This window comes from Pholcus phalangioides, unplaced genomic scaffold (genome assembly GCF_987345545.1).
Source record: "Pholcus phalangioides strain wild (caught in Gottingen) unplaced genomic scaffold, Ppha-v1.0 ptg000016l_1, whole genome shotgun sequence".
In the NCBI taxonomy this organism is placed as follows: Eukaryota; Metazoa; Arthropoda; class Arachnida; order Araneae; family Pholcidae; genus Pholcus; species Pholcus phalangioides.
Window position 1 is genome coordinate 1,473,551 of NW_028301609.1, and position 25,980 is coordinate 1,499,530.

General features: G+C 40.4%; 1 protein-coding gene across 1 annotated transcript in view; it reads right to left on the bottom strand.

Moving 5' to 3' along the window:
• Positions 1–25,980, bottom strand: part of LOC149074858 (POU domain, class 3, transcription factor 2-like) — a 58,408-nt gene that overhangs the window by 3,346 nt on the left and 29,082 nt on the right. The gene's annotated exons all lie outside the window — the stretch shown is intronic.

The window sequence follows — 25,980 nt, forward strand, 5'->3', positions numbered from 1 at the left end:
TGACAAATATGTAAGATTAATATTAATACTTGGTCATTATTGCGAAACAACTTATAAATTATGCAAATTACCTTTATCCCTGATTAGTAAAACTGATTATTATCCCCAGTAATGATTATGAATGTAATATGTTATATGTATAATTTAATTCAATTACGAATGTAAGCTTTTTGTTTAAAAACTAGAAAAAACGGGACATTTTTATAATGAAAAGGGTGTAGGGAAGGGAAAAATTACGGGGAATACAGGAATCAGAGCAGGTTCAGGACATTTTTCAAGTGTAGGCGAATAATATTTTGGTGTTAAAAAATCGCTCCTCCTCTCCAGTTGGTGCCCTAAAAAATGCACCCCCCCCCCCTTGATTGATGTCCTAAAAAAAATGGCCCCTTTTTTGGTTGATGCCCAAAAAAAATAGCCCCCCTTTTGGTTGATGCCCCAAAAAATCTCCCCCTATTTAGCTGGTGCCCTAAAAAATCGGCCCCCCTTCGGTTGGCCCCTTTTATACAAATACAAATACGACGCCACAACAGGCAAATTGCCCAACGAGGTGGCTGACTTAAGAACATCATGGATCCCCGAGCCATTTTTTGGAGGCCCTACCTACTACTGCTACACCCCAAATGCACCCCCCCCCGCGGAACCCCCCAACGAATCAGTACATGCGGGAATGTGCGTGTACGTGTAGTGCAACCTGACGTAAAGTTTTGTTTCTGTGTAATGCTTGTTATGTGTAGTGCTGTCCCCAGTTTTTCAAACTATGAGTGAAGTGTTATGGTTGAATGATTTACCGTTGTAGGACTGTTGCTCTCTGTGGCGAGACTTTTTAACGGGGAGATCGGCTCGCATTTGCGCCTTGAAGTTGGGAACCACAGAAAACCAACTTCCGCCGACCACCACTGTGGGGTTCGAACCCGGATCCTCGCATCACGAGTCCGCACTATAACCACTCGACCACCACAGCGGCAAACAACCGCGTAGTTCGCAGGATTCTAGATCCGGCCCTGACAGGAATGCTGTGTTTTTGATCCATGCCAACGAGTAAGTCGGATCATCAGACATTATTCTTTATGGGAATTAGCTCGGACGACACCAATTATTGACGTTATAGTCAAGGTTTCGTTATAACCGAGTATGACTAATTTCTCAATAAATAACAGTGATTACATAATGAACACCATTATTACAATGCAATTGTATTGACCTTCAGAAGCAAAAACAAAACGCCTCCGTGAAAAAATCACGAGAAAACACTCGCATGGGCAATCTTATGACCTGGTAACAGAAGAAGGGGGGAAAATATGTCACGGAAACACATATCGATATTTCGAATTATTTAACATGACTGTGCTGCTAACTTTATCGCCCATGTACGAAAAATCAAACATTTTTCCAGCTTGAATAGCTCACGGTATGGGCCGGAATGATAAAATGGTTTTCGGGAGCGGGATATAGCCATAGCTTTATATCCTTCAACGGCTATTAAGGGTTAATCGATAGTCCGGAACACAGCCTCCAATAACAACAGGAAAAGGAAAATAATAATAATAAATTGTTAATCGATATCCGGTAAATGTATCGCCTCTTTCATCATCAACATCATGATATCGCGGCTGTGAACATCGGACGAAATACGCGATTTCATGAAACGATATTTTTTTTGTATGATTGCATTTACAAAAAATAATCGATAATTTTTAGAGCATATTTTATATCGGTAAATTGAAATATTCAATAAAATTATAATGAACACCTCTATTTTACGGAAAAATTGGAATTAATTACCTTGTGAAATGCTTTTTTTTTAATGTTGTTTCGGCGGCAAATTTTACGTGGGTACAAAAACACCGCTATCAAATCATCGAATTCCGTACCATTAGAACTGGTACAAAAGCTTCCTACGCACTTTCGGGATACGCACGTCATTGAGACATTTCCAGTAGTATGCAAGCCCCATACGCATTTCGAGGGATATGCAAGCTTCCTATACATTTCTAAGGCAACACTCACCTACTATTTCTAGTGATACGGAAACCTCCTAGGCATTTCTTGGGATACGCAAGTTTCCTACGCACGTTCGCGATACGCACGCCATTGAGGCCTTTCCAGTGGTATACAAGCCCCATACGCATTTCGAGGGATATGCAGCCTTCCTACGTATTTCAAAGGCAAAGCATACCTACTATTTCTAGTAGTACAGAAAGAAGCCTCATAGGTACTTCTTGCGATAAGTTCTTGCAAGTTCTTTACGAATTTTCAGGGATACGCATTTCCGGTGGTATTCAATCCCCATATGCATTTCAAGCGGTATGCACTCCCCATACACATTTCAATGTGTACGCAATCCCCATACGCATTTCAAGGGGTACGCACGCCGTTGCAGCATTTCAAGAAATACGCATGCCATTGACGCAGTCCAAGGTATACTCACGCCATTGACGTATTTCCGGTGGTATGCAAACCCCATACGCATTTCCGGTGGTATGCAAACCCCATACGCATTTCAAAAGGATGTACGCACGCTATTGACGAATTTAAATGGACACACACGAGATTGACGCATTGCAGATCTGTTTAGAAGTAAGCAAGCAGTCTACGCATTCGTTTGGATACACAAGCTTCCAACGCATTTCTAAGGCAACGTCTAACTACCACTTCTAGTGGTACGAAAACCTCCTACAGGCCAAGAAAAACCCACTATTTCCAGTGGTACGAAAGCCTCTTAGGCATTTCTTGGGAGACGCAAGCCTTCTGGGCATTTTCAAGGGGTACGCACACCATTGTCACTTTTCGAGTGGTATGCAAACCACATACGCATTTCACAGGGATACGCACGTCAAAAGAGTGACCTATAAAGCAAGGAACCATGTCAGTGAGCAACCAAAAGAGCGACTTAGAGGTGCACCGTGCAAACAAGTGAATGATCAAAACAGTGTGCAAACATTTGAGTAACCAAAACAGTGTACGAGAGCATGTGAGAAAGAGAATTTAAAGTATCTCGCAGAACTGGCAAATCTTGAGGCATCAGCGGGATACAAATACAAATACAAATACAACGCCACAACAGGCAAAATGCCCAACGAGGTGGCTGATAAAAAGATGCCCATAAAAATATGGATGTCATATGTTTCAAAAATACAGCAACCCCATTAAAAATGCAATTAACACAAATTATAAACAATATATACACATGATAAAATATTATACAATGCCCATAAAGAATACTTATGGTTGTCTTATTCTAAGAATGGATAGCTTCTCGATTTACCCCAACATGTTTATCGTATTTCTTTTTAAACGTGTCAATTGTGTTACAATTTACTACCTCCGGGGGTAAGCTATTCCATTTATTAACAACCCTATTAGAGAAAAATTCCCTGCGACAGCATAACCTTGCATTGTCCCTCACCAATCGATACTGGTGTCCCCTTGTAAAAGCAGTTGATTGGCGGTGTACTAAAAGTTCATGGTCCATCCTATCCATCCCATTGAAAATTTTGAACACTTCGATCATATCTCCTCGACACCTGCGTTCATCCAATGTAAACATATTCAAAAAATGAAGTCTCTCTTCATAACTCAAGCCCTGTGTGCCAATAAGGACACGCGTAGCTCTTCTCTGCACCCCTTCAATCAAGTCTATGTCCCTCTGTAGGTATGGTCTCCAAAACCTTACCGCATACTCCAGTCCAGGACGAACTAAGCCTCGAAAAAGCGGAAGAATGACTTTAGGAGAACGCTAAGAGACCTTTTTGAAAATGAGACCAAGCATTCTATTCGCTTTTTTGACAACCGCTGAACAATGTTCAGAAAACTTAAGTCGCTCGTCAATGAGAATTCCCAAATCGGTGACTCTAGTTGCATCCGGGATAGTGCGGGATACAGGAAGGTTACATACACAAAATGTACACAACATACAGAAATTAGTGAAAATTCATGTTCAATGAATGAAAGGATTCCACAATGAATAAAAATTTTGAATTGATCGAGATGGGATTATTTCAGAATTGATGATAATACTGAATAAATTGAAAGAAATAAGTTCAGAATCAATGAAAATTCTACGAAATAATTTCAAAATAAAGAACAATTCACAATAAATTGAAAAAAAATAATGATTTCAGAACTGATGAACGAAATTATTTCAGAATTAATAGAAGAAATAATTTAAAAATTATACAAGGGAAGAAGAAATTTAAGAATTAATGTAACAAATAGTTTCAGAAGCAACGGAAGAACTGTGGCAATTCCAGAACTGATGAGAAAAAAAACTAAAACCAGAATTAAAGGAAGAATTAATTTCGGAGTAAATGAAAACAAAAAATTATTTCAGAACTAATGGAAGAAGTAATTTAAGAATTAACTGAAGAAATAATTTGAGATATATATATACAGGGTGTTTCAAAAAGAATCATCCGATTTAAAAAAAATCATAACTATATTCAGCTTTCAATACGTTTTGATCGAATAATATATATAGGTAGAAAAAAAGAGAAATCTCGAGTTTAACGCAGTTGCCGACAGGTAGCGCTAACGCTCTTCCTTCGGCCGCCACTTCAGTGTTTGTCAAGGTGGCGACTGCACAACAGAAATCGCTTTGTGTTCTAAGCTTCGCAAAGTGCGAGTCCGTAACAACTGTTCGTCGTGCTTTTCGTCGACAATACTCTGGTGTTGAACTTCCTACCGCTCAGAGCATTAGGCGATGGTATAAACAATTCCGAGACACCGGTTGTCTGCTGTGTAAAGGGAAATCCTACGGCCGTCCCCGCATGTCAGACGGAAATGTGGAGCGCATCCGACAGAGAATGCACGCATTTAAAATCGGGCGATTCTTTTTGAAATACCCTGGAAAGAATTATTTCGGAATTAACGGAAGAAATAATTTCAAAACTAATGAAGACATTAATTTCAGAATTAATGGAAGAAATAATTTCAGAACTAACTTAAAGAATGGTTTCAGAATTAACGAATTGAAGCGTGTATTTTTAGCTTCTCCCCCCCCCCACCGCTCCCCAGTAATTTTTTCTGGAGCGGCCAAATAAATTCAAAAGAAAAATTCGGGTTCTTCTCCGGCTCAGGAGCACCAGAAACAAATTTGAAATAAATGAAATTTATCCGAGGTTGGATATCAATACGAGAGAAGATGGATGGCTGACACGACTGCAATAATAGGACGATTCTCATCATTTTTTTTCATGCTATAAATTCACTATAGAGGGCCCACCAAATTTCCCAGCCCGGGGGATCAGCTGAAGGTTGTGGTGGCCATGGTAATGATGTCTCATCAATAAGAGCTCTAATGAGGATCAAAGCGTAATTAAGCGGTGAAATCATCCTGAACCAAAATACGGGACAGTTTCTTTAAAAGCTTATTTCCCACAGTTAGCGATGATGCGTGCCCTTGTTTGAAAAAAAAAATCAGGTTTGTCCAGGGGTCCCCCCAGGCTAACGCCCTACCAGTCACTCTCGCCAGGATAGTCTTTCGGGGGGGGGCGGCACCGGGCGGCAAGTGAGCTTGAGCCGCCCCTTGCTAGTAAATCATAAATGCCGATTTAATTTCGTAAACAAAACTTCATTACGTCATTCTCAAATTTTGTGCATAACATTTCTTTCATCTATGTCATCATTATTTGCCGTAAAAGAGACACTTCTGTGTGTGTGTGTGTGTGTGTGTGTGTGTGTGTGTGCGTCCTTGACTTAAAAAAAAACTCAATGGTGGCAATCGCAGATAAACCAGCAAAAATAAGAGTTGGGACATGGCGGAAATTAGTAAGTAAGAGAACCCTGGCCGAGAACGTGACGTTTTTGACTTGTAACCGGTTTTTTCCGGTTACGGACAAGAGAGGGAAAAAATAATGAAAAAAATATGAAAAAACAGCTTTTTTTCCCATGTGTGTGTGTGTGTGTATTATATTATTTTATATTGTTTCACCTGGGGACATTTTTTTCCCCCCTATCATGTCGCGTATACTCGTCTCAGGTTACGCCTTTTAACGCGACACTCGGCGAAGGCTTTTTTTGCTTTGTCGTCTTATTAGTAGAAATGAGAACCGACACCGGGTGTCCCTGAGGCTCTTTCACCAGCGTGTTTTGATTTCTCCCATTTGAAAAAAGAAAATAATCAAAAAAATTTAGAGGCCGCTGTCGTAGAATCTTCGAGAGGAAAAAAAAAATATCATTCTCACAGGTCTGCGGATGGCGAGAATTCAAGAGAAGAATCGTATCAATGTGATGGTTTGACCTTTTCAAGTCAGACCTTTGTCTGTTTTATGGTCACGAGAGCCATGCTGGGTGTAGACCAGACGCTATCGACCCGTTGCTCGTGAACACCACAGTGCTCCCCCCCCCCCCCCCGAAGTACCCAGAGTGCTCAATGCTTGTGTTCGATTTCGTGCTCACGAGTACTTGATCGAAGTTCCGATTAAGCTTTTCGTACAAGAATTGCATTCAAGGATTGAAATCATCCTAATTTTATGCATTCGTGTGTCGAACTTGCTGTAAAGGGTGCTCTTTTTTTTATGATAAGTACAAACAGTGCTCGCTACTGGGAAAAGGTTGAAGGCATCTGGTTTAGACCAGTGGTTCTCAACCTTTGGAAGCTCAAGGCCCGGTTGATTTTTGCGAATAGAAGGCCCGGTCATACACGCGATTAATGGGAAATAAATGGGTAAAAAAATGAAACGGTAAACCCCCACTCACGGCCCGATTCGACTGATGTTACGGTACTGGGCCGCGGCCCGGTGGCTGAGAAACACTGGCGTAGACGATATATGCTCAACCTATAGCTCGCGGGGCCAAATGTGGCTCCCGCGACCTCAAACCAAAATTTTGTAAACCGTGGCATATTTACAGGGCATTTGAGTGAACCGCGACACAGTTCCAGAACACTTAAGTGACCCGTAGTACATTTGCACATCACTTAATTGACCAGCAGTGCAGTTGTATGTCACTTAAGTGAACTGTGACACATAGATTGCTTAAGTGACATGTGGTATGGTTCCAGAGCACTTAAGCGGTCCGAGGGACAGTTCCATATCACTGAAATTTACCCGCCGCAGCATTCCAGTCACTGAAGTGGACCGAGGAACATTTCAAAAGACTCAAGTGGGACACGGCATATTCCCAGATAACTTAGGTGACCAACGGAATAGTTTCAGAGCACTTAAGCGGTCCCACGACACATTCTGAGATCACTTCAGTGATCAGCAACACATTTACAGATAACTTGAGATAGATAGATAGAACCGCTCACAACCCTGGACCATGGCCCCTACAGGGCTCTAGCCCTGGAGTCCGGGACAATTCTCATAATGTTTTGCTTTTTCACGCTATATGGGAACTATAGCCCGTGAGAAGTATGACGAGGGGGCCCGCGAAAGATCCCAGCCTAAAGGCCCTACTCCAGGATGTGGGAGCCATGCCCTGGACTGATGCAAAGCACCTTACTTCCGTTACCTCAAAAGAGGCAGACATAACTTGAGAGGTTTGCGGTACACATTTACAGATCACTTAAACAGCCCGCGACTCGTTTTCTAACCAATAGAGTGGCCCGCACTCTCCTAAAGGTGTAGCACCCGTTAGTGTAGACAGTGCGATCGTAACGAGCCACAACTTGCCTTAACCAGTAATCCAACGCGATCAGTTCATCCGCCGTGATTTGAACAACGGCCAGAAAAATTTTTAGACTTTCAGTAATGATTAGTTTTTTAATAAAAATCTGAAATCACAGTAGAACACCAATTTAACGAATCACTCTTAAATCCGACATATTTATTCGTTAAATCGAGGGAAATCGTTATATCAGGGCTGAGATTAACATAAATATTAGCGTAAGCACGTGGTTAAATCTGTGGATAAATGACGGTAAAGGTGAAGCGATGTGTGTGAGTGAGGCATCCACAGATCCCTTGCCCTGATGGTGATATAACCGTGTACGGAATATTCACCGCCAACAATTCACCGACCTCAGTTCGACATGAGTGAATGAATGAGCGAAACCGGCCTGTCACTAAAAACTATTTGGTTCTCTCTCACTCACCAGGTCATTCGGTCAACCACTACGTAGCTCATTCTATCACTCGGTCGCTCTCTCTGTTAATCACTCACTAGGCTTGTCATTATATTACTCTCACTCACTAGGTCATTCATTTACTTCCTTGAGGTGAGGGGTTCTCAAACTTTTTCCACCCGTATCGCCCCCTTTCCCTATTCAATGCTCATCCACAAGCTCCGCCGACTCCCCAGAGCTGTTTAACAAAGAATATTTTCGAGAAACCTTTGTCAGAGTCATCACTCCGCGTCACCTCTGACAAAGGTTAGAGGCGCACAGTTTGAGAAACCCTGCCCTAGGTCATTCACTTACTCACCAAGTCACTCACAATACCATTCGATCACTCTCTCGGCAGGCTGGCCAGTCACTTGATCTTCAGGTCGCTCATTTGCTCCCTGGGTCATTCACTAGGTCGCTCACTTTTTCAATCACTCACTATGTCACTCATTCTATCATTAACTCACTAGGCTGCTCACTCTGTTACTCAGTCAATACCTGGTCGCTCACTCCGTCATTCGCTCAGTCACTCGTTTGCTCCACTCACCAACACTAGCAATACTCTGTTACTCTCTTACCAACTACTCTATCAATTACTGACTCACTCGGTCATTCCTCGCTCACTTACTGACTCACCGACACGTGTCGAACGGCTGTCGGTAAATTTTCTTAGCCGTGAATTGCATAGAATGGCGTTGAACTGTTAGCGATGGATTTTCCGTAAACCGATGCAACATCGGGGGCGAAAATTCGGAATTTTGCGAAGCTTTGCCCCGAAAAATTCGAAAATTGGTTTCTTTCAAGCCCTTTTACAGGAAACCGTACAAAAGTCACCACAAAATAATCTCGTGTAAACAGAGGCGCCGACATGAAGAAAACATTGGAAGGGCTGAAAGTTGCTGGTTATCCCGTATATACGGGACTCAAGCGCGTACGCAGGAGGAGGAAGGTGCAGTATTGCATTGCTTTTTTTCAGAAATTATTGGAAGCGGGAGGGGCTCAGACCCCTTAAGAAATTTATTGGGGGAGGGGGGCTGCTCAAATGACCTCAGCCCTCCCTCCAGGTTCGGCGCCTATGTGTGTGTAAATGTCCATTCGGTCACCAAAGGCAATGCAAAGGTGGCAAAGGCAAAGGTGGTCGGCTGAAGTTGGTTTTCTGTGGTTCCCAACTTCAAGGCGCAAATGCGAGCCGATCTCCCCGTTAAAAAGTCTCGCCACAGAGAGCAACAGTCCTACAACGATAAATCATTCAATCATAACACTTCACTCATAGTTAGTAAAACTGGGGGCAGATGACAGCACTACACCTAACAAGCATTACACAGAAACAAAACTTTACGTTAGGTTGCACTACACGTACACGCACATTCACGCATGTACCGATTCGTTGGGGGGTTCCGGGGGGGGTGCATGTGTGGTGTAGCAGTAGTAGGTAGGGGCTCGGGGATCCATGATGTTCTTAAGTCAGCCACCTCGTTGGGCAAATTGCCTGTTGTGGCGTTGTATTTGTATTGTATAAAACTTCAAAATTAAAAAATAATAATAATGATCGTATCGAATATTCCCAAAAGCAGGAAATCTCCCATAAAAACAGTCCACCAAATTCTCTTCCGCATCCAATCCACGGCCAAGTCCACCCTTCGATGTGCAACTGACGATGACCAGCGGAAACCGATTTTTGGACCCGACGATGCGTTCTAGGGTTCCAAAATCAGTGATGATCGAATGTAGGGAAAATAAAACAAGGCATGTGTGTGAGGCCAGAGGGATTCGCACCAGCGGTTTTCCGTAATGGCCGTCACGTGACCTTTTACCTCAACGACCTTCCTACATACATAAAGGAAACTATTATGTACAATGTTGTCCACTGAGTTAGTCTGTCTAAGCTACAGCCAAACGTTGACTGCAAATATTACGGCAGTGATATTTACAGTCGAACTCGGTTATAACGACCTCTGCCATAACGACACCACAAAATAAAACCGCATCATACAAAATAACTATATCCCATACCTCCAAAAAATATATTCCCATGTAGGAAAGGAATAAAGCAACTGATAAATATTACGGTAAATGTGTGATAAATGCGGTTATTATGCTTATTTAGCAAGCATTTTGGTAAGTTTCGTCAATCATAAAAGTGAATTTATTCACTTATTTTAATCATAATACTCATAGTACCCCAAGCGTCGTTGGTAAATTTAACAAGTACTAAAAAATTATCAATTTTAACGGTGATTATGTATAATGCTAAAGCGTCGCGTAGTTGGTAAACATGAAAATTCGTACTATTCGATATACATCATAATTCATAAATTCATACATGTATTATTTCGGGGTCCGACAGTATTCAGCAGACGTTCTAGACTCAATTTGACTTTTTTTTAAATACTTATTCAAATTCATCAATTACACAAGGGTATTATGCATATTCACCGGTGAAGTGTTAAATTTATCAAACTTATCAAAAGGATTTATCACATTGGCCGTAACATATGTATAATAACATCTCGACTGCACAATAACCGATAAGTATGCGTACTTATCAAGCATTTTTTCTGAGTAAAAATCTCGTTTTAACAAACACTATTCGAATTCCCCCAGATAGGTTTACATAAGAATATAGCTCGATGCAGGATCGACATTTCGTCAAAAAAAATGTTATATTCAAGTCTATTTTTACAGATTTTCTTGGTGATAAACCTGCGGGAACCATCGACTCTACTCTACTGTACACTTCTGGGAGGAAAAAATACTCGTCATGCCGTCTCTGGGTTTTTCTCCGCCATCTCCTCCCAATACAAGAGCCGTATGACGTCACCATTCGATTCGGAACGTAGCCGCCAAACCACCCCTCCCCAAGAGTGGTCTCGTCTCGCAGCCGTCTCTGGGTTTTTCTCCGCCATCTCCTCCCGATACAAGAGCCGTATGACGTCACCATTCGATTCGGAACGTAGCCGCCAAACCACCCCTCCCCGAGAGTGGTCTCGTCTCGCAACTACTGCTGCCACCTGGATTTCGCTGTCGAAGTGGGCGTTTCACTACTTGTATTTAAGTGTCGCTACCCACGGACTTTCACGATGCAGGATCGACATTTCGTCAAAAAAAATGTTATATTCAAGTCTATTTTTACAGATTTTCTTGGTGATAAACCTGCGGGAACCATCGACTCTACTCTACTGTACACTTCTGGGAGGAAAAAATACTCGTCATGCCGTCTCTGGGTTTTTCTCCGCCATCTCCTCCCAATACAAGAGCCGTATGACGTCACCATTCGATTCGGAACGTAGCCGCCAAACCACCCCTCCCCAAGAGTGGTCTCGTCTCGCAGCCGTCTCTGGGTTTTTCTCCGCCATCTCCTCCCGATACAAGAGCCGTATGACGTCACCATTCGATTCGGAACGTAGCCGCCAAACCACCCCTCCCCGAGAGTGGTCTCGTCTCGCAACTACTGCTGCCACCTGGATTTCGCTGTCGAAGTGGGCGTTTCACTACTTGTATTTAAGTGTCGCTACCCATGGACTTTCACGATGCAGGATCGACATTTCGTCAAAAAAAATGTTATATTCAAGTCTATTTTTACAGGTTAGTTCGCTTCACATTTTCATACCAACTTATTTAATCTTTATAAATTTAATATTCTTTGTGTCGATCCTGCATCCGACGTTTAAAATTATTATGTACTGTGTGTTTCTATTTTTTGCTCAACCATCAATTTTTTACTTAAAATATATGTGTGCTTTAAAGAAAAACCCTTTTCGCTCCGGTCCTTGTTACCACCATTCGAAATTGTTCCATTCAAAACCTCTTCCCTTTTTCCCTCTTGTCCTTTTTCCCCACTTGGCTAGCTTGCTTCTACTGGCGGGAGATATCGAATCCAACCCTGGGCCTAGGGTCAGCCACTCCCCAACACGCTCTCAAAATAGATCAAATCCTTCGTCTGAATCTTCGACTCCTTCGGATAACTCATCCATTCTCCGTAGTATTCAAGACACCCAAGTAGCCATTCTTGACAAACTTACCCTCCTCACCCAAAAACAGGACTCATTCAGTCATCAGCTAAGTGATCTATCCCACCGTCTTAGTGCAGTTGAGGAGAAACTTTCCCCAGTAGAGGAACTCCAAAGCCAAGTCTACGACCTCTCCTCTAATCTCTCTGAACTCCAATCCTCCCTTACCAATAAAGTAATCGATCTTGAGGATCGTTCTCGACGGGATAACTTGATTTTCCGAAACATTCCTGAAGAATCTGACTTCGAGTCCTCCTCCACCCTCGAATCCAAAATCATCCAATGCTGTTCTGATCACCTTGACGTTAATATTACACCTAGTGAGATAGACCGCTGTCACAGATTAGGTTCCAAAAAGACCCACGGATCCAGACTTACCATAATAAAATTCAACAAATTTAAAATCAAAAGTGAGATTCTAAAAAATGCCTCGAAACTTAAAAACAGCAACATATCTATCTCAGAAGATTTCTCTCTCGATACACGCAAGCTTCGTGGTCAAATTTGGAGAGCCAGTCAAAAATACCGTGACGAAGGCATTAAAGTAAAACTTATCCACAATTTTGCACTCATAAATAATACCAAATATGTCTGGGATCCCGATATTAATGATATCCGCCCCATCTTCCCCGATCATGCTGCTTCGAACCTTTCTATGCCCTCCCTCTCCTCCCATATTTCCTCGGTATCCCCTTTAGGCTACTCCCCCCGAGCAACCCTTCCGTCTACACAACCTCCAAATTAAAAAATACCTTCCAGTTGGGAACTATTAACACTCGCAGCCTGAAAAACAAAACTGATTTTCTAGAATCATTCTTACTCATCCATAATCCCCATTTTCTTGGTGTTACAGAGTCATGGCTAAATAATACAATCTCTAATTCTGAAATTTTGCCACCCGATTACAATGCTTTTCGAAGGGATAGAAACTCTCGGGGGGGCGGGGTCTTACTTATTTTCAAAAAATCTATCCCTTTAACTGAAATTCTATTAGATTCCGAACTCGAAATTGTTGGAGCCGAATGGCTTCAACCCAACTGTCCCCCACTTGCCATCTTTTCCGTCTATTTCCCTCCCTCTCCTGATTTCCACCTTTTTGAACAACTGGAAATTATTCTTGAAAAATTTTATAACACACATTCTATTCTTATCTCCGGAGACTGGAATCTTCCCGGCATTGACTGGAAAAATATGGAATCCCTGTCCGGCAATCACGGAATTAATAACAAAGTCCTAGATATCTTCCTTAAATTTAACTTGGTCCAATCCATTTTTGAACCCACAAGAACCACCCTCTACTCCAGCTCTACCTTAGATCTCATTGCTACCTCCAATCGAATTTCAGTCCTTTCCACCTCCATCTTTGAGGGTTGCTCCGACCATAATATCCCAGTCATTAACTTTTCCCTCCGCCACTCTATCCCATCCTACAAACTCGCCCCTAAACGTAATTTCAACAAGGCAAATTATCCACTTATGCAAAATATTTTTCGCTCTCACTTCAATGATTTCTTATCCATATCCTCTTCTAACAATATCCACACCCTCTGGACCTCTTTTAAATGTATTATAGACAAATGCTTAACTACAGTTCCAATTAAAAATGTTTCTCCTAAGTCTTTTTTTAATCCATGGATCACCAGAGATATTATTCATTTAAAGAGGAAAATCCGCCGAATCGCCTTCAAATATAAAACTAACAAATCCAATTCACTCAAATCCATAATTTCAGCCTCCACCCGAGACCTCAGAAACCTCATTTCCGTCCAAAAGTCCAGATACCTCTCTCATTCTCTACCCCATTACTTAAAAACCAATCCGACAAAATTCTGGAGTTACCTTAGACCTAAATCTGTCGGTCCCACTTCCCTGAGAAGTTCAAATAAATATACATTTTCTCCTTCAGAGATGGCTACCGAATTCAATTTAGCTTTCTGCTCGGTTTTCTCAATAGACCCCTCTCCTCCCCAATACTCCTTTTTTGATTCTATCCACAACTCACCCCCTATATCCTTCTCCAAACAAGGTATCCTAAAACTTTTGAAAAAAACTGAAACCCCATTCTGTTGGCCCTGACGACATCCCAAATTCTATTCTTAAATTCTGTGCTGATGAAGTCGCCGACTATCTTTTAATCCTGTTCAATGTTTCACTAAATTCTGCTACCCTCCCGAACGACTGGAAAATCAATAAAATTATTCCTATCCACAAAACGGGTTCACTTTCCAATCCCCTTAACTTCAGGCCAATAGCAATCACTTCCTCCTGCTGTAAAATCTTCGAGCATATTGTAGCAAAAGAAATCCGTATCCACTTAGACTCCATCAGCTTCTTTTTCCCCAACCAACACGGCTTTAGACAATCTCTCTCTACTACCTCTCAACTGGCCCTCTTCATCCACGACCTCTCTGAAGCCATTGATAAAAACCTACAAACTGATATCGTATTCCTAGATTTCTCTAAAGCCTTTGATAAAGTTCCCCACGATAAACTTCTTTTCAAACTCTCCCGCCTTGGCCTTAACGTTCAATTACTTAATTGGGTGGAGGATTTCCTAAAACACCGTAAACAGTTTGTTCATTTTAATGATCATAACTCGTCATCCGCCTCCGTAAAGTCTGGGACCCCTCAAGGATCGGTCCTTTCCCCGTTACTTTTCCTAATTTTTATCAATGACCTTCCTCAATCCCTCAACTGCACCACTAGACTTTTTGCTGATGACTGTGTAATTTACCGTATCATTCACCATCAATCTGATCAAGAACTTCTCCAACATAACCTGGCTTCCATCGCCGACTGGTGTTCCCTATGGCAAATGCCAATGAATATCTCAAAAACGGTTCACATGAAAGTTACCCGTAAACTTCTTCCTCTTGAATACTCCTACTCCATCAATCATTTACCGTTATCCCAAGTTTCACATATCAAATACCTTGGTGTCATTATTTCAGCCGACCTACGTTGGAACAAACACATCGACTACATTTACCAGAAGTGTCTTAACAAACTTTTCTTCCTCCGCCGCAATCTTAAACACTCTACTCGGGATATCAGACTTCTCTGTTACCAAACTTATATATCCCCCGTCCTCTCCTACGCCGCTGAAATCTGGGACCCTTACACCTCCAGTAATACAGGCAAACTTGAATCAATTCAAAATAAATCCGCCCGATTTGTTCACGACTGCTGGTCATCTTTCATTTCTGTGTCCGAACTTAAAAATGAACTTCATCTCCTCCCTCTCTCTACTCTTCGTCTCATCTCTCGATTAACATTGCTTTATAAAATTTTCCATGGTCAGTTCAATATGGATACTTCTGGTATCTTAGCCAAACCATCCTACATCTCTAGAAGACTCGATCATTCCCTTAAAATAAAACCTATTTTTGCTTCCACTGACTGCTTTAAATACAGCTTCTTTCCTCATACCATTGGTGAATGGAACAAACTCCCAAGCTCTATTGTTGAATCTCCCTCTATCACTAGTTTTTTATCCAACATCAAACAATATCTTTGTCATTCTCAATCGCATCCTCTTGTATAGGCCCAAGGGCCAACAATATTGTATAAATAAATAAATAAATAAATAAATAATAGCAAAGCCCTCGAACTCTTTATTAACGAGTTGTCGTTACAATGAAATGATTTGTCCAGTCTCTTGGAAACCGTTATAACGGGATCCAAATGAATTATGTATAATGTATTACTTCATTCAAACCCGGTTTTAACGACCGCAGTTGTAACGACACTTCGGACATAACGTGAATAATTGACGTTGTGGATGATCCCCCCATATAGATATAAAACGCCGATGTAAACGCTATTAAACTCGGATATAACGGCACATCTTTTTTTTCGTCGTTTTATGGCGTTTTTGATACTTAACGATGGAAAAAGAAATTCTGAAAAGTTTGGTGCTCCGACATGTTCCTAATTAACATGTCCCATATACGGGACACTGCTGTATTTTCCCTCGTAATTTTGACCTTTCTGACTTTATCCATAACAAAAATGTCCGGTTTTCTCCGGTATTTCGGATGAAATTTATTTCAATTTTTAATCTTTGGGAGTCATTCAAGTATTACGTCAGAATCGATGGGGGGGGGGGGGTCCGATGTGCTTACTTTTGATGACAAGGGAGGGGTGAAAGGGTTCGGATGATGCTTACGTCATCAACCACCCTTTATGAAGATATGAAATATTCTTAATGGCATCTTATACCCGGTGCGCCAAAAACGAAAAAAAAAAAACCTTTCGATAGTAATTGGGCACCTGGACTAACATTCTTCCCACTGATAAGTCCCCTACAGAGCCACTTTAGTCATCTCTAACTGTTTCACGGATTCTCCAATCAGAACCGCACTCGGGGCCTCTTAAGTGCTATAAAACTGTGCCACATGTCACTCGAGGGATCTCTAAATGTGCCACGGATCGTTTGAGTGTTCTGGAACTGTGTCGCGGGTTACTTAAGTGATCTTTGAGGGCAACTTCAATGATCTGAAAATGTGCTACGGGCCACTTAAATGCTCTGGAATTGTGCCACGGGTCATTAAAGTTATTTGTAAATATGCCGCTTAGTTAATTTTTTTACAAAATTAGGTTTGAGGGGGCAAGCCACATCAGATAACCTTCAGGGCCACATTTGGTCTGTGGGTCAAGGGTTTACCATACATGTCTTTAAAGGATAGATCGCAATGAGTTCCTTAAAGAGAAATTTTGAGTCCTTACCCTTCAAATACCATTGAAATATTTACAGAAATTTATTATAATAACTTATAAAGAGATATTCTTTCAAAATTTTAATACTTTTTTTAATTAAATTATATATAAATACATATGTATATAAGCAATGCTAAATGTGATAAATCCGGTTATTATACATAATAAGTAATATTGATAAATTTTCCTAAACTTACCACTTTTACCAGTGATTATGCACGCAGGCCTACTCAAGCGTCGTTGGTAAAATTTAATAAGTAATAAAAAAATTATCACTTTTACCGGTGATTATATGAATAATTCCCAAGCGTCGCGTCGTTGGTGAACAGGATGAATCGTACTATAACACTGTTTCCCAAAGTGGGCAATATCGCCCCCTGGTGAGTGATGGAATGGTCCAGGGGGGCGATGAGGGAAAAAAATTCCTGAAGGGGGTGATGGAACAAAAAGTTTGGGAAAATATGTACTATAAGATATAGGCCTACTGTACGTGATAATTCATACATGTATTGCACATTATATCGTAAAATTTATCATTATATCGGAGTCCGAGTATATACAGTATATTGCACATACAAGTGATAAATGTATCAAACTTACTAAAACGATTGGTAAGTATGCATATATAATAACCGGTTATTATACATAATAACACATTTAGTGTTACATACATACATATGTTACAGTAAATATATATTAATATATATGTTTACTGCTGAAATCTCGAACTGGCCGGCCCAATGACTTGGCCAATGTCCGAATTTCGGGCTTTTGCCGGCTTTTTTTCCCCATGAAGATATCGCTATTCCGATTCTTTTCATCGTAAGGGTTGTCATAGCTAACCATAATTATAAATGTGACCACAGTTATCACAAAAACTTACGCCAACGTGCATAGGCGGAGATAGACTTGGAAGTCTGGGGAGACACAGTCATTATTGCTGGGGGAGCCATGATGATGATGATGTCCATTCATACGTAAATTAATTGTTCATATATTCATAATGACCATTGTAACGCAAACTCGGTTATTACGACAAATATTAGCGGAATCCCAGATGACGTTATAACCGAGTTTGAGAGCATATTCTTTCTTAGCAGAATCCAAACCACTCTATGTACGTGATTTTTTCCGTCGCTCCCCATTGGTATAACAATAATATCTCGGATAATTTAAAATACCGAGAAATAAAATATACTGTTTACAAGAGAGAGAAGAGAAACGAGATCATGCGTCAATTTATGGCCATCATAAACAAGCTAAAAAAACCACACAACGGACGTGTCAACTTCTTAAACACACTTGAAGAAGTTAAACCAACAGTGAAAGTGAAAATTTACGAGCACATTTTTTCTCCTTTATACCATGGGAACCCACGAACATGGCCTCCTTAGGACTCACGTAAAAGAGATCCGTGGGCTTTATAGGAGGAAAATATATTTATATAATTGACCTTTGACACGGGCCTCTGCCATCAACTAAGTTAGTAGAGTTGGTTAATTGATGTTGTCTCACGGCCCGTCAAATAAAAAACGATAATGACCGCTGGACTTCTCGGAAGAGTCAAAAAACGAGAAATATATATGTGTGTGCGTATATTTGTAAAATGCAGTTATGCAATATGCAAATTAGCTGTGGTATTTTTTTTAAGTTAAAATATATCTAATTCTGTAGAACGTAAGGCTAGTGAATTTTTTAAGTTAACAAAAATGTGCTGCAATGAAAATCATATCATATAATTGTGATTTAGTAACAGTTTATTTTTTTAGCAGGGATTTAGATGCTTTGCAGAAATTTAGCAATAAATAATTTAACAATAGAATGATATAAGTTAATAATTGCATATAAGTTCGCATGCTTCGCCCGGATTTAGAAATAAGTTCACATGCTTTGCAGAGTTTTGGTAATAAGCTTTAGATTTTTTTTGTCCGCACGGATTTTGAGCGGCAAGTTCGACAGAGTTATCACAGAGTATTAAAAAAATAAATTTAAATGCTTCTGTGAAAAGAGTTAGCAAAAATAAATTAAGATGCTCCGCAGAATTTGAGAAAAACAAAAACTTAAATGCTCCGAAGTGTTTTGGTAAAATAAATTCACATTAGATAAATTAGATGCTCTGCAAGTTTTGGCAAAATAAATTCAGATGTTCCGCGTAGCTATAAGCTTAGATTGTCCGTGAATTTTGAGCAATAAGATCAATTACTACTGAGTATTAGCAAAATACGTAGATGCTCTGTGCAGTTTTGTGAAAATAAATTTAGATGTTCTCTCTCCAGAGCTCAAGCAATAAATTAAGATACGCCGCAGTTTTAACAATAAATTAAGATACGCCGCAGTTTTAACAATAAATTAAGGTACGCCGTGGAGTTTTAACAATAAATTTAGGTACGCCGCATATTTTTAATGATAAATTAAGACACACCGCAGAGTATATTAACAATAAATTTAGACACGCCGCAGTTTTAACAATAAATTAAGATACGCCGCTGTTTTAACAATAAATTAAGGTACGCCGTGGAGTTTCAACAATAAATTTAGATACGCCGCATATTTTTAATAATGAATTAAGATACGCCGCAGTTTTAACAATAAATCAAGATACGCAATAGAGTTTTAACAACAAACTTCGATAAGCTTAAGGTATGCCATGATATCGGAAATGTACACTACGTAATGATAATTACGTAAATTAAATTACGAAAGAAAAAAAAATACGACGGAAAATGAAAAAAGGGTTCGACGATGTTTGGCGGACCTTATCACGGACACTCTATATGGTCAAGGATTACACGTTGGGAGCTAAAGTAAGAGACAAACGTGTGTCTATGTGTGTACGTATTTTATTTTTTCCTTATCTTTAAAATTATCGGAATAACTATATGATTGGTTTTGGCGGGGGGGGGGGGGGAAGTAAAGCCGATCAATAATTTGTTGATACCGACTGGCGTCTGTGTGATCGTGATAAGTAATAATTCAGGAAATTGTTTTTCCCCTCGATGATAATCACTGGCATAATTATTTCTTGTCATTAATGGATGTCGAATGTTTGTTTGAGTATTAGGCCCTCGAATCTAGCCCCGACATCAGTTACGTTGCATGTTCTTTGAGAAGAGAAGAAGAAACAGCAGCTGCTTTTGGATCCATGATCATAGTTTCAAGTCTCATTTCATAATGACAGTTGTAATGACCAAGTCATTTTTTCCCCGCTTCTCTGACAATGAGTGTACATAACTCAGAGGGATACAAAAAATTGTTACCTATAAAGGATTTTTTTTTTTTTTTTGAGAAAAAAATGTCCCATCTACTAAATTGGTGATACCATCATTTTCCTAATGTCTAAAAAAAAATTTTCTTAGGAATCATCGCAAAAATCACCACGGGGTCTATTTATCGAGTTTCCAGGTGGCTATAATTTGTAATTACCATGTTGTCCTGTTTGTTCTTAGTGCAAAATTCAGACACGCCGCCAATGAATTTTTATTTTTCAAGTATATTCGAAACCGGGCCGTATCGTGCGTTCTCGAGTCCCCGGGGCAAAATACATATTGGAGGGGGCGGGTCCCTTTACAGGTTATTCCAAACAAGAAACTGCAAAAATTAATAATAAATATGCAAAATAACCGTGAATGTTTTGTGGGGGGGGGGGGGGAGCTGTTTGGCCCAGGCTCCGGGAGCAGACTTTCTCTTGGGTACCCCATATAAAGGTTGTATCTTTGGATTCTTAATACGGGAAAATACGGGACCTCGCCATTTATTGCCAGAAATGATGCCGAAAAGTAAACTTCACCGGTTGTAAGTTGCCGGGCCCTTAGGGCCACATCCGTTCATCTCTTTGGGGTTATATATACACATATACACATTATGCATCTTGCAAATAGAGACGTTGGTTCATGCTCCTAATTAATTTTCTAAGAGCATAAAAATTGCCAACTATTGCTAAAACCACTGAATACGATTGCCAATGGCAAGAAATGAAGCACTACTGAAAATTGCAGTGGATGAAAATGAATTGTACGAAATGAAACGTAAAATATGTGAGATTAATATTCCACTTATAGTCATTTTTTTGATAATTCCAATCTTAATAAATAATTTAATAAAGAATGAAAAATTCAAGATGGCTTCGTTGAAAACACGTGGAAAAAGTGACATTTTCACCATTTTCACACAAAAAAAAGTTAGGATGGCCAAAATCACGTGAAAATACAGAAATATCCCGGGAAATACCTGACGTATGGTCACCCTAGTTATGCTCGGAAAAAAGGGGAACCTTCCCTCGCATGTTATAGATCACTTCAAACAAGAAAATAATAATTTACAAGAAATAAGTGTAAATTTTTTTTTCCGTGGGTCCCTATTAGATTCAAGGCCCCGGTTGCCCCAGTCTAGTTACGGGCTTGATTAGAAGGTGTTAGAAAAGTATTCACGGTGATTAAAGCCAATATTTTCTTTGTCCGGAATTGTTCTCTTATACGTTTGTTTACCTATGCCAGTCAGGGGTGTACGCAGGATCGACCTTTAGGGGGGGGGCCACAAAGGGTTTGGGGGGGGCACAAAAATTTGAGTCGCCACCCTTCAAAAAGCATTTAAATCAAGAGAAATTGGTTAATATAGCATATAAAAGGTATTTAATTCCGATACTTTTTCTTTGAAATGCAGTATTAAATTTTTTTAATGCGTACGAGGCTTACGTAGATTCTAAAAATGGGTAGGAAACCTGCTGACCCCCCAGGAAATCCATAGGGTGCTTGCGTTGGCCTGAAATGGATGGGGGGGGGGGTGGATTGCGTAGCCGTAGAAATGCGTAGGAGACCCGTTACCATGCCTAGAAATGCGCAGGACACTTACGTACTTCTGAAACGCACAGGAGGCTTACGTGCTCCTAAAATGCATAGGACTTTCACAAACATCTAGTAAAAGCGTTCAATGCATGCGTACCGTTTTACATGCCTATTATCATAAATACGTACGAAGCTTTCGTATCACCAGAAATAAGTAGGAGACTTGCTTACCCTAGAAATGAGTATCTGACTTTCATATCACCAGAATGAGAACGCGTTCTACTCATTCAAAGAGATGAGCAAGCATTCTACGCATTCGAAGAGATGTACGAGCATTCTACGCATTCTTCGAAGAGATGTGCAAGCATTCTACGCATTCTTCGAAGAGATGTGCAAGCATTCTACGCATTCTTCGAAGAGATGTGCAAGCATTCTACGCATTCAAAGAGATGTGCAAGCATTCTACGCATTCAAAGAGATGTGCAAGCATTCTACGCATTCAAAGAGATGTGCAAGCATTCTACGCATTCAAAGAGATGTGCAAGCATTCTACGCATTCAAAGAGATGTGCAAGCATTCTACGCATTCAAAGAGATGTGCAAGCATTCTATGCATTCATAAGCGTGAGCAAGCATTCTATGCATTCATAAGCGTGAGCAAGCATTCTATGCATTCATAAGCGTGAGCAAGCTTTCTACACGTATCTAGTAGTGCGCAAGGCTTCAGCGCATTTCACTCACTTACGTACACCTAACACAAATTTCTAAGAATATGATAAAATATCGTACGTACGGTATAACCAAGCCTCTTATGCATTTCCTTAGGGTTACTTGTTAGCATGAAAAATCAAGAACCGACAGAACAGATCAATAAATTCCAATAACAAAATCCCTTTTTGGTATTCGCGGAGATTTTTTTTAAATCTTTGTTTCCTTCTATGATGTTCAAAAATGAGGGAAAAAATGGGAAAAAAAGATCTCTAAATTATTCATTCATGATTGTATACATGAGTGTGCGAGAAATTTGTTTTGTGGGAAATGAGTCGTTTTTCCGAATTTATTTTTTTGCAATGTCTGAATGTCTTTTCAACGTTTCACCTTTCATGCGATCCTACAAGAAATTATTCAGCTTTTGCATGACCCTACAAGCAATTAACCAACTTTTATACGATACTACAGGGAATAGAGTTTAGCTTTCGTATGACCCTACAAGAAATTATTTAAATTTCATGCGATCCTACACGAAATTATTGAGCTTTTATACATCCCTGCAAGAAATAATTAATCTTTTTTTTTATTACCTACCCTATAAGAAATTATTCAGCTTTTATATGACCTCACAAAAATCAGCTTCCGTATGACCTTACCAGAGATTACAAGCTTATATATTACCTTACAAGAACTTATTCGGCTTTCATATGACACATTCCATGCATTCGAAGAGATGAGCACGCATTCAATGCGTTTCTAGGCTTGAGCAAGCTCACTACAAATGTCTCGTAGTGTGCAAAGCTTTCTACACGTATCTAGTAGTGCGCAAGGCTCCTGCGCATTTCACGCACTTACGTACACCTAACAAAAATTTCTAGGTAAAACGAAAAAAGTATCGTACGCACGTCGTAACCAAGCCTTCTATGCATTTCCTGGGGGGGGGGGGGGTTACTTGATAGCATGGGAAATTGGGAACCACTACAACAAATAAACACATTCCAATAACAAAATATGTTTGGTATTTGTGGAATTTTTTTTTGATTTTTGCTTCCTTTGTGATGTTAAAAAATGAGGAAAATAATGAAAAAAAAACCCTCCAAATAATTTATTCATGATTTATACACAAGTGTACGAGAAATTTGTTTTGTGGGAGAAATAAATCGTTTCCGCACTTTTTTTTTTATATAACGTGTAAATGACGTAAGGTTACGAGTCAGAGAATCATGTTACGAAAGTTAACTTGGGAACTTTCGACATTGGAAAAAAAACTAACGGAAGAGTGAGGGAACGAAAATGTCCACGTTCACACACACATAGAAAGGAATTCGACTCATTCATCAGTTGCCGCTCTGAAAAAAAACAAACTTTGACAGAAGCACGTTCGGTAACGGAAACAACTACCAGAGATTTCTTTTGTTCTTTACACGTTGTCAAAGGTGTTTGCGCTGTACATATATATATATATATATATATATCCCTTACTCAACCATTTCCACGTTTTAACATTTCTACTAGTCATATCGGCACGAATCGCTTACGTGTGATGCTCGTGGTTCTCGAACTGTGCGCCGTGGCTTCCGGGCGAGCCAGTTCGAATCTTTCTTTCAATCTGGTTTACCGCTAGGCCGACTCCTCATCCGCCATTACTGCGCACTGTGGCGTCAGTATTATCGCTACAGCTAATAGCTGTCCTCTATGATGTGTTTTTTTCTTTTTTGAACAATCAGACGTCACTTTGAATAGAAAACTGGTATTCTCGCCCTCGATGTACGTTAGGGTTTTAAGGCGTCTTATAGCCAGGTGCAATTTACTACCGAATGAGTTGTACCGGAAGTGTGTGTGTGTGTACACTTGTATATAATGATTGAATATTTGTACCGTTTGTAGGTCTGTTGCTGTCTGTGTCGAGACCTTTTAATGGGGAGATCGGCTCGCGTTCGTGCCTCGAAGTTGGGAACTACAGATAACTAACTTCAGCCGGACACCACCGTGCTGCTGGTGGGGTTCAAACACGGTTCCCCTCATATCCTGGGGCAGGACCCCCAGACCAGACTTTGGCAGGCCCCCTTCATGAGAAATTTATAGCGTGAAAAAAAAACAAAAAATGAGAATCGTTCCGTGCCTGGGGCCCTGTCGGTCTTACCCTCATGAGGGCCATGTGTTCGAACCCGGGTGAGCCAGTCACAATGACCACATGGCCGCACAGCGGCAAAGCCAAAGGTATCGGTATGCAAGTTGATAGCGATTTAGAGGAATTTCGATTTCATCCAATTTATATCATAAGTGTCGTTTACTGCCACCGAGGACTTGGGAGTCTGCCCCCCACCCCCAAAATGGCAGAAAATGACCGAAAACAGGGGAAAAGATGGCCAAATCTATTGTCTGTCATTTGGTCGTCGTCCCACGAACGAAATTTCTGGTTACGAGCCTGCGTGTAATGCTTGTTATGTATAGTGCTGTCATCTGCCATCAATTTTTCTAACTACGAGTGAAGTGAAATGATTGAAGATTTGTACCGCTGTGGGCCTATTACTGTCTGTGGCGAGACTTTTCAACGGGGAGATGGGCTCGCATTAGCACTTAGAAGATGGGGAACAACAGATAAGCAACTTCAGCCGACTACAATTATGGCACCGGTGGGGTTCGAACCGAGGTCCTCGAAATGTGTCTGTTACCATGACCACACGACCTCACAGCGGCAAGGTCGAAGATATCGTATGTGTGTTCATAGCGATTACAAGAATTTAAATTTTACCCAGCCAGTAGCCTGACTGCCGTTTACTGCCACCAACGGTATGCGGTTGTTTGGGGCAAGATAGACTCTGATAAATGTCCTTAGATGCAAGGGCCATGTGTTGGAACCCGGGTGAGCCCGTCACTATGACCTCATGACCACATGGACGCACAGCGGCAAAGCCGAAGATATCGGCGTACAAGTTGATAGCGATTTAGAAAGAAACTTGGATGATCACTACGGCAAGGAAGCTTCAGAGGTGGAGGTCTCCTGGAGTTCATGTTCATGGTCTGAAGTCTGAGAGAAGGAGTAATTCGGCTTTCATACGATCCTTTTAAGCAGATCCTCAGCCTGTGGAAGCAATTTAGTCTGACTTCATCAGTGTTTTTCATGTACGTTTAGCCATCGAATAAGTATTTAAGCTTTTACATGACCCTACAAGAAATTATTCAGCTTTTATATAACAACAATTACAACAATTAGATTTGCTCTTATATGACCTTGCTAGAAATTATTCAGCTTTTATGTATGATTTCACCAGAAATTATTCAGACTTTATATCCCATTACAAGAAGTTATCCAGTTGCTGTATGGTGTTGTTACTTCATAACGAGATTAAATAAGTTTTAGTATGAATTTACCCCAGAAATTATGCAACTTTTATTTCCTACAAGAATTTATCCAGCTGCTGCATGACCCCACAAGAAATAATCCAGCTTTTATAGGGCCTTACAAGAAGTTATTCAGCTTTTATAGGGCCTTACAAGAAGTTATTCAACTTTTACACGCCCCTGTACGAAATTATTGTTTTTACATATATACCCTCACAATAATTAATTTTGCTCTTATGTAACCTTATCAGAAATTATTCAGCTTTTACGTGACACTGCAGGAAGCTGTCCAGCTTTTATTTGACCCTGCAAGAAGTTATTCAGCTTTTCTATGACCCTGCAAGAAATTATGCAGCTTTTATATGACCCTG